General features: G+C 39.1%; 1 protein-coding gene across 2 annotated transcripts in view; it reads right to left on the bottom strand.

The window, feature by feature from the left end:
* The window catches only part of RGL1 (ral guanine nucleotide dissociation stimulator like 1), a 288,449-nt gene that overhangs the window by 181,832 nt on the left and 92,111 nt on the right, over positions 1-14,506 (bottom strand). The window lies entirely within an intron of this gene.

Raw genomic sequence — 14,506 nt, 5'->3', positions numbered from 1 at the left:
AAACATGGAAGCAAATTATCATGCTTGACTTATGACTAGTGAGTCTATTAAAGATGGTATTGTAATAGGCATCAACTTTTATGGCCACTTTTATATTCTGAATATTCATTATTGGTATTTTAATGCAGGCTTTGGAAGGTAAGAATACATTCTTATAATGGCAAACTGATGTAAATTTTAAAGCAAAGTGCAAGCCATCATCTGCCTGTTATGCCTGCTCGTCACGTGCCTTTGGCCTTCTCGAGGGAGAGATGAAAATGGGTGAATATAAGGCAGACCTGAGTGATGTTTTCATATTTCCATGTCAAGTGCTCCATGTAGAAGAAGCACTGGCTATGATGTCAAGAGTTTTATTCTTCAAACACCTATTATGCACTTGTGTATATGAGGCTCCGTGTGAGGCATACACAAATAATTCAGTAGTTTGGCTCTTAACCTTAAGAAGCTTAGAGCTTCAGGACAGAAAGATTGTAAACAATTATTACCAATATGATGTATTACAACATAGTGTGTGAAGTGCCACAATAATTGTGTTTCCAAACTGCAATGAAAGCACAGAGGAAGATCCCTTTGACATTGACTGGCTGTGCTGCTTTCTTGGGCCTTGGTTTCACTAACAGTTAACTCTAAGACTTTATTTAAAAATGTACACCGGAGGCCGGGCGCGGTGGCTCAAGCCTGTAATCCCAGCACTTTGGGAGGCCGAGGCGGGTGGATCACGAGGTCAAGAGATCGAGACCATCCTGGTCAACATGGTGAAACCCCGTCTCTACTAAAAATACAAAAAATTAGCTGGGCATGGTGGTGCGTGCCTGTAATCCCAGCTACTCAGGAGGCTGAGGCAGGAGAATTGCCTGAACCCAGGAGGCGGAGGTTGCGGTGAGCCGAGATCGCGCCACTGCACTCCAGCCTGGGTAACAAGAGCGAAACTCCGTCTCAAAAAAAAAAAAAAAAAAAAAAAAAAAAAAAAAAAAAAAAAAAAAAAAAAAAAAAAAAAAAAAAAAAAAAAAAAAATGTACACCAATTTTACAAGGTCTACTTCTTTGACATCTTTCCAACTGCCACTGGCTTGTTCAGAATCTTATCATAACTTGCCTAGATCAGCCCCATATTACCTATCGTAAGAGTCTCCTTGCCTCCATTCAAGTCTTCTGGAATCTATTCTTGGTGTAGTTTTTCTAAAAAGCAAAACTATTAATGATGTTCCATCTACCTAAACCTTTTCCTAAAGAATAAAATCCAAATTCCTTCACACAGCATCCAAGGATCATCGTATCTGGCTTCATCCACCTCCCTTCTCCCACCATGTGCACACAAGGCTGCCTCCTCAGCCACCGTCTCAGCCATATGCAAGGATCTATGGACCCCAGATACATCTGGTGCCCACAGCCTTTGTGACACCTTCCCTCCAATTCCCACCCCCAAGAGAATACAGGCCGCCCTCCTTTGTTACTCCATGTACTCCAGACAAACTTCTATCATGTCAACTGTAACACTTTATTATATTTATTTGCTTTCAATTCTATTTCCCTCTTCTAGTCTTATATCTTGAGACTACAGATAGTATCATATAGAGTAAGTAATAAATAAATGTTTTATGAATTCATTAATTTAATCATTTAGTAAATCATGACAATCCACCGAAAACAAGGCAGCAGATCTTACATATTCAAATAACAGATGTAAACGTCAAGTTACCTCTTCCTTTTAACTTTTTTTTTTTTTTTGAGTCAGAGTCTTACTCAGTGGTCAGGCTGGAGTGCAGTGGTGCGATCTTGGCTTACTGCCATCTACACCTCCCAGGTTCAACTGACTCTCCTGCCTCAGCCTCCTGAGTAGCTGGAACTACAGGCAAGCGCCACCATGCCCAGCCAATTTTTGTATTTTTAGTAGAGACAGGGTTTCACTATGTTGGCAAGGTTGGTCTCAGTCTCTTGACCTTGTGATCCACCTACCTCGGCCTCCCAAAGTGCTGGGATTACAGCTGTGAGCCACTGCGCCCGGCCATTAACTTGTTTATTGACTTAGTAGGCTATAAGTTCTTCATGAAAAAGGGACAAATATAACATTCATCACACACCCCCAAGCAGCTTATAATGCCAGATGGAATTGCTCATTAGTTAACAACAGGCTGGTTTTCATGGAAATGTCTTCAAGGAATTATGTCTGCAAAACACAGGCATTATGCTCACATAACCCACTACCCAAATAAAAGAAAGTGGAAATTGAAATTGATACGAGTGGCAGGGGTGACAGGTCAGAGGATTGAAGAAAACCATCGTCTGCAGAGGGGTTACTTCTCTGCCCTGGGGCTTCCCATGCCCCATCTGTAAGCCATGGAGAGTAAGCCCATCTGCTTGCAGAGAACAATGATGAAGAAACCGATAACCCAAACTGTTGTGAAGTACTTAGAAACATGGAGCACTTAATATCCTCCCACTAGGAATCAGGAAACAAAACCTACATAATTAATGAACAAAGTTCCTCTGAGTGGACACACTAATAAATGATGCTGACACATACATACACAGGAAATAAAAGGAAATAAACAAAGAAGAGTCATGTGGAGATTTCAGTCCAAAAAAAGTAAATTAAAATAAACAGGCAAAATGGAAACAGGCCAGATTAGTAGGAAAGGAAATTCCATTGTTGTCATTGGAGAGAATACTGTAAACAACAACAAATAAATCAAAACAAAGTAGGAAAACTACATAAAATGGTTTTGGCTGTCTCCTTTGTATATTATGGAAACAAAACTGGATAAAATAGACAAAGTACAAAATCTCATGGGAACAATGGAGCATCTGTAAGTGTAACGTGTCCCAGAGACCCCACAGCTTACTCTACTGTCTGCCCACAGCTGCTTTCTCATCTCCGCAGTGTGGGTGAAAGTTGGCAAATTTTCAGCATTGAAGACTGAACTCTACTGTGCACTGACTTCCCACAGATTGCTCCTTACCCTGTTTGGGAAGAAGATGCAATTGTGAGTTTTAAATTATCCCAAAGCACTCAGGAACTAAGGAAGGACTCAAGAGAGGCAGCCAGTTCTTACAAGGCTCTTCAAGCATTCTGAGATCCTCCACCCTATTTGAGGAACTAAGGAAGGATTCAAGAAAGGCAGCCAGTTCTTACAAGGCTCTTCAAGCATTCTGAGATCTTCCACCCTATTTGAAAAAGACTTGAAGTCTTTTTCACTCATTCTCAGTATATCTCTGCACTTACAAAAATGATAATATATACAATATATCTTGAACTTCCACTGCATACCAGCCACTGTGCTAGGTGTTTTCCACATTATCTGTAATCCACACAATAACCCTTAGAGGTAGACATCACCATTTTACAGCAATGAAAAATGAGGTTCAAAGACGTTAAATAACTTTACTATACTGTTGGAAAGTTGCAGAGTTCCCAAGTTCATGCTCTGTCTCCTAGATCAGTTCAGGAAGCCTTCAGCTCTATCCCATTCTCTCATCACTGGTAGAATGTAACCTCTTTCTCATGTCCCTTCCTCCACAGACTAGAGCCAGAGTGTTTGTGTCTCAGCTCACTGGCACAATGGTGCTCCCATTGTGAGATGGTCACATCTGATGAGTACCTAGGTAAGGATGGCATGGAGAGATGAAAACATCACAGGGAATGGATCATTCCTTTTTGTTTCTACTGCCATCTCAACCTTCAAGGGTGAGGTTTATGAGTATGTGACCTATGTAGTCACACAGGGCCCCATGCTCAGAAGAGCCTCATGCTTGGTTTAATGCTCTGCTGTTGCCGTCTTAAAATTCTTAATTTCTGAACAAGGGGCCTTCTGTTTTCATTTCTGAGCCCCACAAATTATATAACCAGTCCTGCTGTCAACCTGTCTTTTCCTTTTCAAATCTAACATTTTATTCCATGCTTTCTTTATTCTTTTCTTTTCTTTTTCTTTTTTTCACTCTATCACTCAGGCTGAAGTGCAGTGGTGCGATATCGGCTCACTGCGACCTCCACCTCCCAGGTTCATGTGGTTCTCCTGCCTTAGCCTCCAGTATAACTGGGATGACAGATTCCTGCCATCACACCCAACTAATTTTTGTATTTTAGTAGAGATGAGAGTTCACCATGTTGGCCAGGCTGGTCTCGAACTCTTGGTCTCGAGTTATCCACCTGCCTCAGCCTCCCACAGTGCAGGGATTACAGGTGCAAGCCACTTCTTCCAGCCTCCATACTTTCTTTAAACAATTCATGCATTATAGGTTTCCTACCTATTTCCCTAAAAAGAGCTAGAAGTCTGTGATAGAGTCATTTTTTCATCAAAATTAAAATAGGAGGCATATGTAGACTTTCCACTAATCTTGGCTCATTGCAACCTTCGCCTCCTGGATTCAAGCAATTCTCATGCCTCAGCCTCCTAAGTACCTGGGATTACAGGTGTCCTCCACCACCTCCAGCTAATTTTTATATTTTTAGTAGAGATGGGGTTTTGTCATGTTGGCCAGGCTGGTCTTGAACTCCTGACCTCAGGTGATCCGCCAGCCTCAGCCTCCCAAAGTGCTGGAATTACAGGTGTGAGCCACTGCACCTGGCCTCTCTTCTTTCTTAAAACACATAGTCAAAGCTTACAAGTCAACCTCCAGGCAAATACCATTAATATGAGCCTATTCAACAATATCATCAAATAATATGAAGTCATTGTAAACCTGAAAGGCAAAATTTTCTGTTCTGTTTAAGAATTGGTCTAAAGTATCATAAGCATTATGAATTCTTTTGGAAATCAATTTTGAAGAATTTTTAACTTAAAACACCAGACACCCAAAACAAAATTTTGTTTAAACCACTGCACAGTAAAATCAGCCTTAAGTTGGGAGAGGAGTGAAAAAAGGAACCTTATATAAAGGCAAATCTGATCAGAGAACATAGAAGCAAAATTGTTCTCAAAAATTAAAGAAAACTGCTTGAGAAATTTTTTTTGTAATTGTAAAAGGATTATGATTGTACACTGCCTCTACCTCATGAAGCAGACAAATAAAACTAAAACAGAGAAGACAAGTGTGATAGGATGGAAGAGAGATGTACTTGCTTGACACTGAGAAACAATCTGCAGATGAGAAAAGCCATGGAAGGATTTTTTTTTTTTTTAAGACAGAGTCTCACTGTGGTTGCCCAGGCTAGAGTACACTGGTGCCATCTCAGCTCACTGCAACCTCCACCTCCCTGTTTCATGAGATTCTCCAGCCTCAGCCTCCCAAGCAGCTGGAATTACAGGCGCCCATCACCAGGGCCGGCTAATTTTTATGTTTTTAGTAGAGACTGAGTTTCCCCATGTTACCCAGGCTGGTCTCGAACTCTTGGCCTCAAGTGATCCATCCACTTTGGCCTCCCAAACTACTGGAATTACAGGCATAAGCCACTGTGCCCATTCCATGGAAGGATTTTTAAGTTCACTTTGCCTTCAAGTGTAAGAGCCGTCACATCTCCAACAAAGCTGAAGTGTTTGTTATTAAGATGTTTTAAGGTAAAGTTAAATCCAAAGATCATTATAATCAAAATTTATAAATCCTGCCTTAGAATAGATCAACAGCAGTTTAAAAATGGTGAAAATATTATTATGATTATTATCAATGACAAAGTATGTCTTTCCTTAAAAAATGTATTTATTAAAAAATTTGTGTCTTTAAGGTCTGTATCTTCTTTTTTTTTTTTTTTTTTTTTCTTTTTGAGACAGGGTCTCACTCTGTTTCCCAGGCTGTTGTGCAATGGTGTAGTAATGGCTCACTGCAGCCTCAACCTCCTGGGCTCAAGAGACCCTCTCAGCTCAGCCTCTTAAGTAGCTGGGAACACATGCACACACCACCACACCCAGACATATTTTTTTTTTTTTTAGAGACAGAATCTCACTATGTTGCCCAAGTGGATCTCACCTGGGTTCAAGTGATCCTCCTGCGTCAGCCTCCCAAATTGCTAAGATTACAAGCATGAGCCACTGTGCCTAGTCTTCTTTTTAAAATATTTCCTAACACTATGCTTATAATATAATATCTACAATATGTAATCATAACTTATTTCTTGTATTCCTTCCAAATTCATCATTGGAGGTCATAACAAAGGGCACAGCTGATGGCATCATACCCTAAGTGATCATTACGCATCAAAAGTAAATGAGCAGCTTCTCAGAGGCAAATCTTGAAAACATAGTATTAAGTGATAATCTAAAGAACACAAATTTGCCATTATTAATGTCTGTTCTTGCTATCGGATAAATGTTATCTATCACTTCAATGGATGCCCCTTTTTTGAAACATGGCTTTAAAAGTAAGTGCTAGGATACAACTCCACTCAAGTCTGTATATATTTTATTAACCTCCATGCTGAATTTTGTTTGATAAATCAATTTGTAATTTATTGAATTTACTTCCCTCCCTCTCTTCCTTCCTTCCTTCCTTCATTTATTTATTTTTTGAGACAGAGTTTTGCTCTTGTTGCCAAGACTGGAGTGCAATGGTGCAATCTTGGCTCACCACAACCTCCACCTCTTGGGTTCAAGTGATTCTCCTGCCTCAGCCTCCTGAGTAGCTAGGATTACAGGCATTGCCACCATGCGTGGCTAATTTTTTGGGGTTTTTTGTCTGTTTGTTTTTTGGTTTTTGGTTTTTTTTTTTTTTAGCAGAGATGGGGTTTCTCCATGTTGGTCAGGCTGGTCTTGAACTCCTGGCCTCAGGGGATTTGCCCACCTCGGCCTTCCAAAGTGCTGGGATTATAGGCATGAGCCACCATGCCTGGCCTCCTTCTTATAATAAATTGCATATGAGACATCCCTCATAAATCATTACCTTTTTTCTCTTCCTCCTCCTATTTAAATATTTTTGGAAGGAAAAGAAAGTGTTTAAAATTCAGAACCTTACTGAAATGATTTGGTGCTTCTATCTTTATTTATTAGGGTCATGCTTTTCTTCTGCCTTTGCAGACTCCACTATAAGTGATAATAATAACATTTCTGCTTATTTCCCTTTTGCCTCTACCTGAAGAAATCTTTCAATTTTCAAACTCAACTCAGATTTCTTCTGATCTTGAAAATGTCTGGCATTTGCCCTGTTCAGTCCCTTCTCATGATTATTTGTTTTTCTGCCATTTCTTTCCTCCCACATTCTCTCCTCCTCATTCCTCTTCCTAATGAGCTGAGTCCCATCCAGATAAGACAGGTTTGTTTATCTTTATCTCCTACTATCTTCAACTCTTCCACCTAGAAGGCTATCAAGAGCAGTCTTTGCATTTTAGTTTTACTCAAAGGTTCAGAATTGCATAGTGCAAAGTGCACTGAAATTCTAGTCATAAGACCTCAGTTAAAATCATGAAGCTACAGTTAATTCTCTGTGTAACCATTAAGCAAGCCATTTCACCTTTCTTAGCCTGTTTCCTCATCTTCAATATGAATAGGCTGCAAGACTGCTGAGACCTCTTATATTTATAAAATGGAGCACTCACCTCCCTCAAATGTAGAAAGCAAAATTAATGTGCATTGAATTATTCTTCCAGAAGAACTGAAGTCTCCAAACTACTAAACAAAAAAGTGAAAGGTGATTTTGGTGTGTCACTCATATATTGTACTTATTCCCACATTATGCATTCACTATTCAAAAGCCAAACAAACAGTATGATACTAAAATAGCCCCTTTACATTCATGTATTTAATATCTGGGTTTTGACTATTCCGAGATAACCCAAAACTCTCTAACATGTAATCAATTGTAAGTGGGCCAGGGCTTTTTAAAGCTGATATTTGGACATGCTCACCTATCCTTAGCATTTAACTACTGGTTCGATGGTAGACTTCTCTAACCATGATTGCTATTGCGATATCTACAAATTGTGGGATCCAAGAAGGTCTCAAGATACAGTCTCCTAATTGTGGAGGGGGCATTATAGTGATCTCACTAGTCTGTTTCTTTTGAGAACACAGAGAGAACCAGCTATCCAGAATCAAAAATTACCATATGAAAACAGAAACTTGGGCAGAGACAGACATCAGAAGGGAAGGACTCCAGAAAGCAACAGCAGAGAGAAAGAGATTCCTACCGTCCCGAGAAAGGAAGCGCATCAGATTATTTCGTAGTGATACTAAACATTACTTGTGTTTGAACTGGCGATATAAGTCAACGTACTAGAAGATAAGGGAACAACAGATCCCTACAGCTCTTCCTTTTTGGAATCTCAAAAGCATTTCAATTTATATAAGGCAACTCAGTTATATCCTGAGTATTGCTTTCTTTGCTTTCCACAACTTACTCTGGTCTCCCCTGCTAGCCTGCCAGCTATTTGAGAACAAGATTAGACATACGTTTGTTACACTGCTTCTATTTTTTTTACGAAACTCCATCACCCTTCTAAAAAATACATTTTTACTTTTTTATTAAAGAAAATTCGCTGGAAGAAGGAATTAAGCATTCACCATTATGATGTATTTTGGAATAAATGTCAATCATTGGGCAATCATTTTCAAAGGAATTTTAATTATGTAGTGTCTCACTGAATGCTGAACAAGGTTGCACAATACTGTCTGTGGAATTAGAAGTGACTCTGAGAGCAACTGTCTCCTCTTAAATGTAGAAAATTAAAGAAGCGCAAGGCATTCCTGCTTTATTCCAGTTGATATTTCAAAAGACTGGTCCAACTGGTCTTCAAACTGCATACTCCCTTCCCCTCACTGATAGTATTTGGCAAAAGTTTTTAAACCCAGAGTGGGTTTGTACTACCCTGTGACCCTCCCTGGAGAAACGCTGCTCTTTGCTCAGCAATCCCTGCTCGGCACAGAGAGCCAACACAAGGAAAACAGTTGGGCTCCCTTCCTGGTCTCCATTCAGTGCAGCCGTCTGGTCACAAATCTGCAAAGACAGACGTGGGGGAGGGAGAGGATACCTAAACAGAACAGAGCTGAGATCACAAAAAATATCCTTCAGCGTTCTGAGAGAGATAGCGGGAATTCCAGGGAACTGCCTTTTTTATGGCCTATATTTTTATTACGATAAAAAGTTCAGTAATTATGTTGCTTGAAAGCTTGAAACGAGACAAAACTGTAAATCACATGACTGTTCCAGGCTCAGATGTTTCACAATTCTGTAAACACCAGCTTTAACTGGCTGAATGAAGGCAAAATGCAAAAACCATTAGGAGGGCATCATCTAGTTCAACAGTCTCAGGCTATTTTTTATCAAGTTGAAGGAAATTAAGCTGATTCAGGTCAGAGTAATCCTTTAGGTCTCAACAATAACAACAGCAACATTGACAACACGACCCCCTCCATCACAGTGCATTCAACATTAACTAGGCCAGGTACTGGGCTAGCATATCACCAGGGTTGGTTCATCCTCAGAACAGCCTCTGAAGCTCAAATCAAGACAGATTATGGAATAAGTCCTAGGGTTTCTCTCCAGTCATCCTGGCCCAGAGCTGTGCCCTCACCACTCCACTCCACTGCTATCCTCTAACAGTCAATGTTCCACTTACAAAATGGCATCATGTAGATGTTCAAAAATCTGAGTTCCTAGGAATCTGAGCTGTCAAAAGGATTCAGAGGTGGACGTCTCATGGGAGGAATGCAAAAATCTAGAAATATTAGTTTCAGGGGAAAAAAAAATCTGTTGAGTTTACCAGTTAATACACAAAATTAGTTTCAGGAGGAAAAAAATCTGTTGAGTTTACCAGTTAATAACAAAACCATTTTAACTAGCTTCCAAATAGACTAGCCCTTCCACATTTCAGGTTAAAGAGCAATCTGTTCGCAGTCTTTTACTTGACCATAAAAAGAAGTTTAATCTATTTAATTACAGTCACTCTATTAAGCCAGAGGGAAATGGAAGGTCCTGATGGAGAAAAACTCTTTCAAGAAAACACTTGTGGGAGAGCATGTAGAGTGAGTTGCTCTAAGCCAATCCTTATCCTCTCATGGTCTCTAAGTAGCAAGCACACTATGATTTTCACATATACCATATGCTGCTAAATATCATTTCTCCTTCATTTGATCAGATAATACCTTATCCCATTATAGAAGACTCTTTGATTAGTGTCACATAATAATGATCTAGTTAGTGTTGCTGAAGACCAAAACACCAGTTTGCTAGATTAACTAAGTGAAAGAAGCTTTATATTCAGAGCAGCATTTTTATTCCCATTCAACTACATTGTTCCTTCTCTGAATGGGAATAAACCTCTGGAATGGGAATAAATCCTTGTAAGTGGTGCTAAGGCCAATGGAATGGATCCAGTACCCAACCACAGGGGAGAGGGAGGAAGCTATGTGCCTTGGTTAGAGTGAGTTCTACTACTGGCTCAACATGGCAAACCTTTCCCATGTGGGATTCAAGACTTAAGAACCCAGATGAACACAGGAACACAGGGACAATGAAACCAAAGGGAAACCACTAGAGATGTTGCTTCCTGACTCTGCCTTTTATAGATCTTGTGACTTTTCCCTGATGACCTGTTGCCCAAGAGCGAACACAAAGTCAAAGCTGTATCTCACAGAATTCTACAGAACCCTCCCAAAGACTTGAGCTTGACATAGCATAATGACATCTTTATCAGTAAATTCAGTAAAACCTGTTATGTTGGTCATGATCCATGTATACTGGAGAATATACAATCCCTATTTTTAATGAGAGTCCATTTGTCTTTTAGCAAACCCAATAAGGACACTCCAACATTAAAAACATTTTTCCATGTTTTTTCCCTCTTACTCAGAGCTCTGTGAGGGTGTACTGTACCAAAAAGAATGCTTCCTGCATTCATAAATATGTATCGGAGGAGAGGCAGCTGTTGAATTTAACCTTGATAGTCCATTAAGGATGAAACCCTAACATTATTTTAGAGTGAATCAAAAGGTTTTAAGCCTAAATGAAGCCTTTGAAAACCAAATTCTACTCTCAAATTTCTTTTTTTTTTTTTCTTTTTTTCTAACATAGTCTATCCAAATGAGAAGGAATACTCTCAAATTTCATATGGGTTTTCAAAACACATTTGGAAACTGCTTTGCATAGCAACAGAGTCAGAGTATTTTCAACTCAGCCTATGGGAAGGACCTTATGGGGATACAATCAATAGTTACTCAATTAGAACCTATTTTTTTCTTTAAAATTGCAAATATTCCTAGCAAAACCAAGCCTGGATTTCTCATCAGGACTTCACAATAGCACCAGCCATCCATCACAGTCTTTTCAAGAGCTGCATTAAATGACTTGTGTACATCTGCAGGGCTTCTCTGTTTGAACCTAGATTATATTTTCACTAAGGTTAAGGGTTAGAGTTTTGACAGATATGGCTGTGTTCTAACTGGTCCATTTTATCTGGCCCTTTTCCACACACATACAGTATTTGATAGCCAAGTTGGTGAAATGCTTCAATTTCAATACTAACAAATGAGGGGTGGATGGAATGTAGGGCCTGAGCACTCGGTCGGGTGTCAGCTTTAGTTTCAGAGTCCATATGAAATCCATGCCAACATCTGTCTGAGGGGAAAGAGGACCATTTCATTCCAACTGGGTTGCAGTTTCTTTTCTCTTCCTTTTATTCTTCCCTCCTTAAACTTTTACGGGACTTTCCACTTTTTTCATTGCCACAAAATGACCTTTCTATTTCCAATAAACCAAAGTGTAAACTGAACTAAGATTGTGTCTTGTGTTCTGACAACTTAGCACAATAGCAATTGTGCAAATATAAGATTTAGCAATCCTGACTTTCTAACTGGAGGGTTAATGGACCAATCTGACTGACTACAACAAGATGGCAACTTGCAGGGACAAGACATGTAGTGTGCCTAAATCTCACCTAGCACCATGCTGCCACATGAGGGAAGAGGTCCCTAGTGTTTTGCATAGCTATAACTTAATTATTGTGCCAGGTGTGTATGGGGCAGGGAAAAGCAAAGATAAATAAGCCTGTGTTCTCTACTAATCGGCCCTTGAGCTGGGAGTTCTTAATCTCAATTCCCGGGAAGTCTACGATTACATGAGAAGAAAGAGATACATTTCAATATGAGAGATTATATTTCAAAATGATAGGATAGGTGTTAGAAGAGAGAAATACACAAGCGTGTTACACCAAGAGCTCTTTGAGGTAAGTATTAATTCCCCATCCAGATGAAACTAAAGATCAGAGAAATTAAGTGAATTGCCCAAGGTCACAGAGTAGGGTCCAAATTTGAAAACAGATCTGTCAGACTCAGAACAAAGCTTTCATTTTCATTTGTCATGGACTTTCAAAATTTTCACACAATTATGGCCATGTTACTATTTGGCTTTGTAACTTTAATTCTCAAAGAGAAACACTAACTCTCTGCAATAAGGTAGCAGGAGAAAGGCCAAGAGGGTTATCTGAAATTTGTGCTTCTTTATCTGTGCTACCTTATCTACCAAAGCTAAGAGGCAGCTTCTTCTACCTCCCTTCATGACTGTCACACTACCTCTGCACTGCCGTTCAAGAGCTAAATGATTATTCCACTATTAAAAAGAAGTGGCAGAAAACAGAAGCAAAAATTTGACAGTCAGTTATTTCACTTCTTATTCACATATGTAAATTTTTGCCACACAAATATAGTAACCTGTAAGTATAATTATTTTTTAAGCCTTCTTTAAAACAACATATAGAAACTATTATAATACTCCATGACTTTACTTTTGCTTCTGCTTTAGAGATTGATGGTTTTATGATTTATAGCTCAAGTGAATTCAATTCTCGGGTTCATTGCTGCAATTTTGGTTGACATCGTTTCTGGATAGCAGAAAGATTTTAATTGTTAACTTCATTGTGTACTGAAAAATGACTTATACACCAGCATAGCTTAAGTGAACTCAGAGTTACAACTTGTAGGCACCACTCCATTTCTCCACTTCAGATGGGACAAAAAGAATGTGTGAGGTCTTACATTTTACTCTTTTGTGTGCCCCTAAAAGGAATTTGGGGCTTGTTATTTTGAAAGTATAAGATCATGAACAGGATGAAGTATAGTGAAACTAGATCCAAATCATTTTGAGGTCTTACCTGAGAAATACGTACATTGATTAAGTCAGCCTAGAAATCTGTCAACAGCCTGCCTGGGTGAAGGTTGATTAAATCTCTCCCTCCTTCCCTGTTTCATTGCCACAGACCTCCAGAGTTGTTTAGATTCTACTCTAGTTCCTACTGGACCAATTAGTCAAAATTATGTTCTGTACTCTCCAAATTAAAATCTGGCAACACTAGCCTTCCACGTATAATGGACTGTCATAGTTGGTTTCACGTAACCACAGAGGAAATTGAAATAGAAAGGCAGGAGCTTAGATATATTCAAGCATTACATTAGCAGTGACATCAATTTTAAATATAAGAGTCCCTGACGCTTTAGTCTGAGCCACTGAGCCAACCTAACACACTCACTCCATTATCTCAAAGAGGGGAGGTAGTGAGTTTTGAGGTCCTCTGAAGGAGGACCTCTGGCTAAATGAGACCATGGTAACACCTTCCTCTAGGTCCAGCTTGGGACTTCTAGCAGGGAACCTTGGCTCTTGGTCTTAGCCAGTTTTGAAGGGGGAAGTTGCTTTGTATCATAGCCAAAAGTCACAGGAATGCCTGACACAGTGCCCAAGATGGAACAGGCTTTATACAATGGAGAAACTGTCAACACCTTTATAATATTTCCCTTTACTGACTCCAAGACCTTGCCCCTCAAAAACAGCAACTACTACATACAAGCACAATTTTAATGAAGGATAGCTTACATTATCTCATATTAAGGGTATATTCTATGAATTTTGACAAATAGTACACACCCATGTTACCACTGCTAAAGTCAAGATATAGAATATTTCCCTTACTTCAAAAGGTCATTCTCTGAAGCCCCTTCCCAGCTGATCTCACCCCATCACTGACCCTGGGCAACCATGAACCTGCTTTCTGTAATATGTTAAGTTTTTCTTTTCTAGAGTTTCATATTGAATATCATACAATATCTACGTTTTTTTCAGTCTGGCTTCTTTCACTTACCATGTTTATTTTGAGACTCATCTATGTTATACATGTTTAAGTAGTTTATTCCTTTTTAGTACTAAGTAGTATTCCATTGTTAAACATTTTATTTATACATTCACCCGTTGATGAATATATGTGTTGTTTCCAGTTTAAGTTACTTTAAATAAAGTGAGAGAACACTTGTGTACAACTCTTTTTGTGGACACATGCTTTCATTTCTCTTGGATTAACACCTAAGAGTAGAATTCCTGAATCATATGGTAAGTGTATGTGTTTAACTGTATTAAAAACTGTCAAAACTGTTTTCCAAAGTGGTTGTACAGTTTTATATTCTCATCAGTAGTGTATGCAGGAAAATCTCAGTGGTTTCATATCCTCATCAACAGTTAGTATTTGGGGTCCTTTTAATTTTATCCACTCTAATGTTCTAATGGATATGTAGTAATATCACATTGTGGTTGTAATTTTCATTTCTCTAATGATTAAAGATATTGAGCATCTAGTTATGGATATATTATCTGTCTGTATATCT

Source organism: Cebus imitator, unplaced genomic scaffold (assembly GCF_001604975.1).
Source record: "Cebus imitator isolate Cc_AM_T3 unplaced genomic scaffold, Cebus_imitator-1.0 Scaffold33, whole genome shotgun sequence".
In the NCBI taxonomy this organism is placed as follows: Eukaryota; Metazoa; Chordata; class Mammalia; order Primates; family Cebidae; genus Cebus; species Cebus imitator.
Note: the sequence above shows the minus strand (reverse complement) of the source record. Positions and strands in the feature narration are given on the sequence as shown.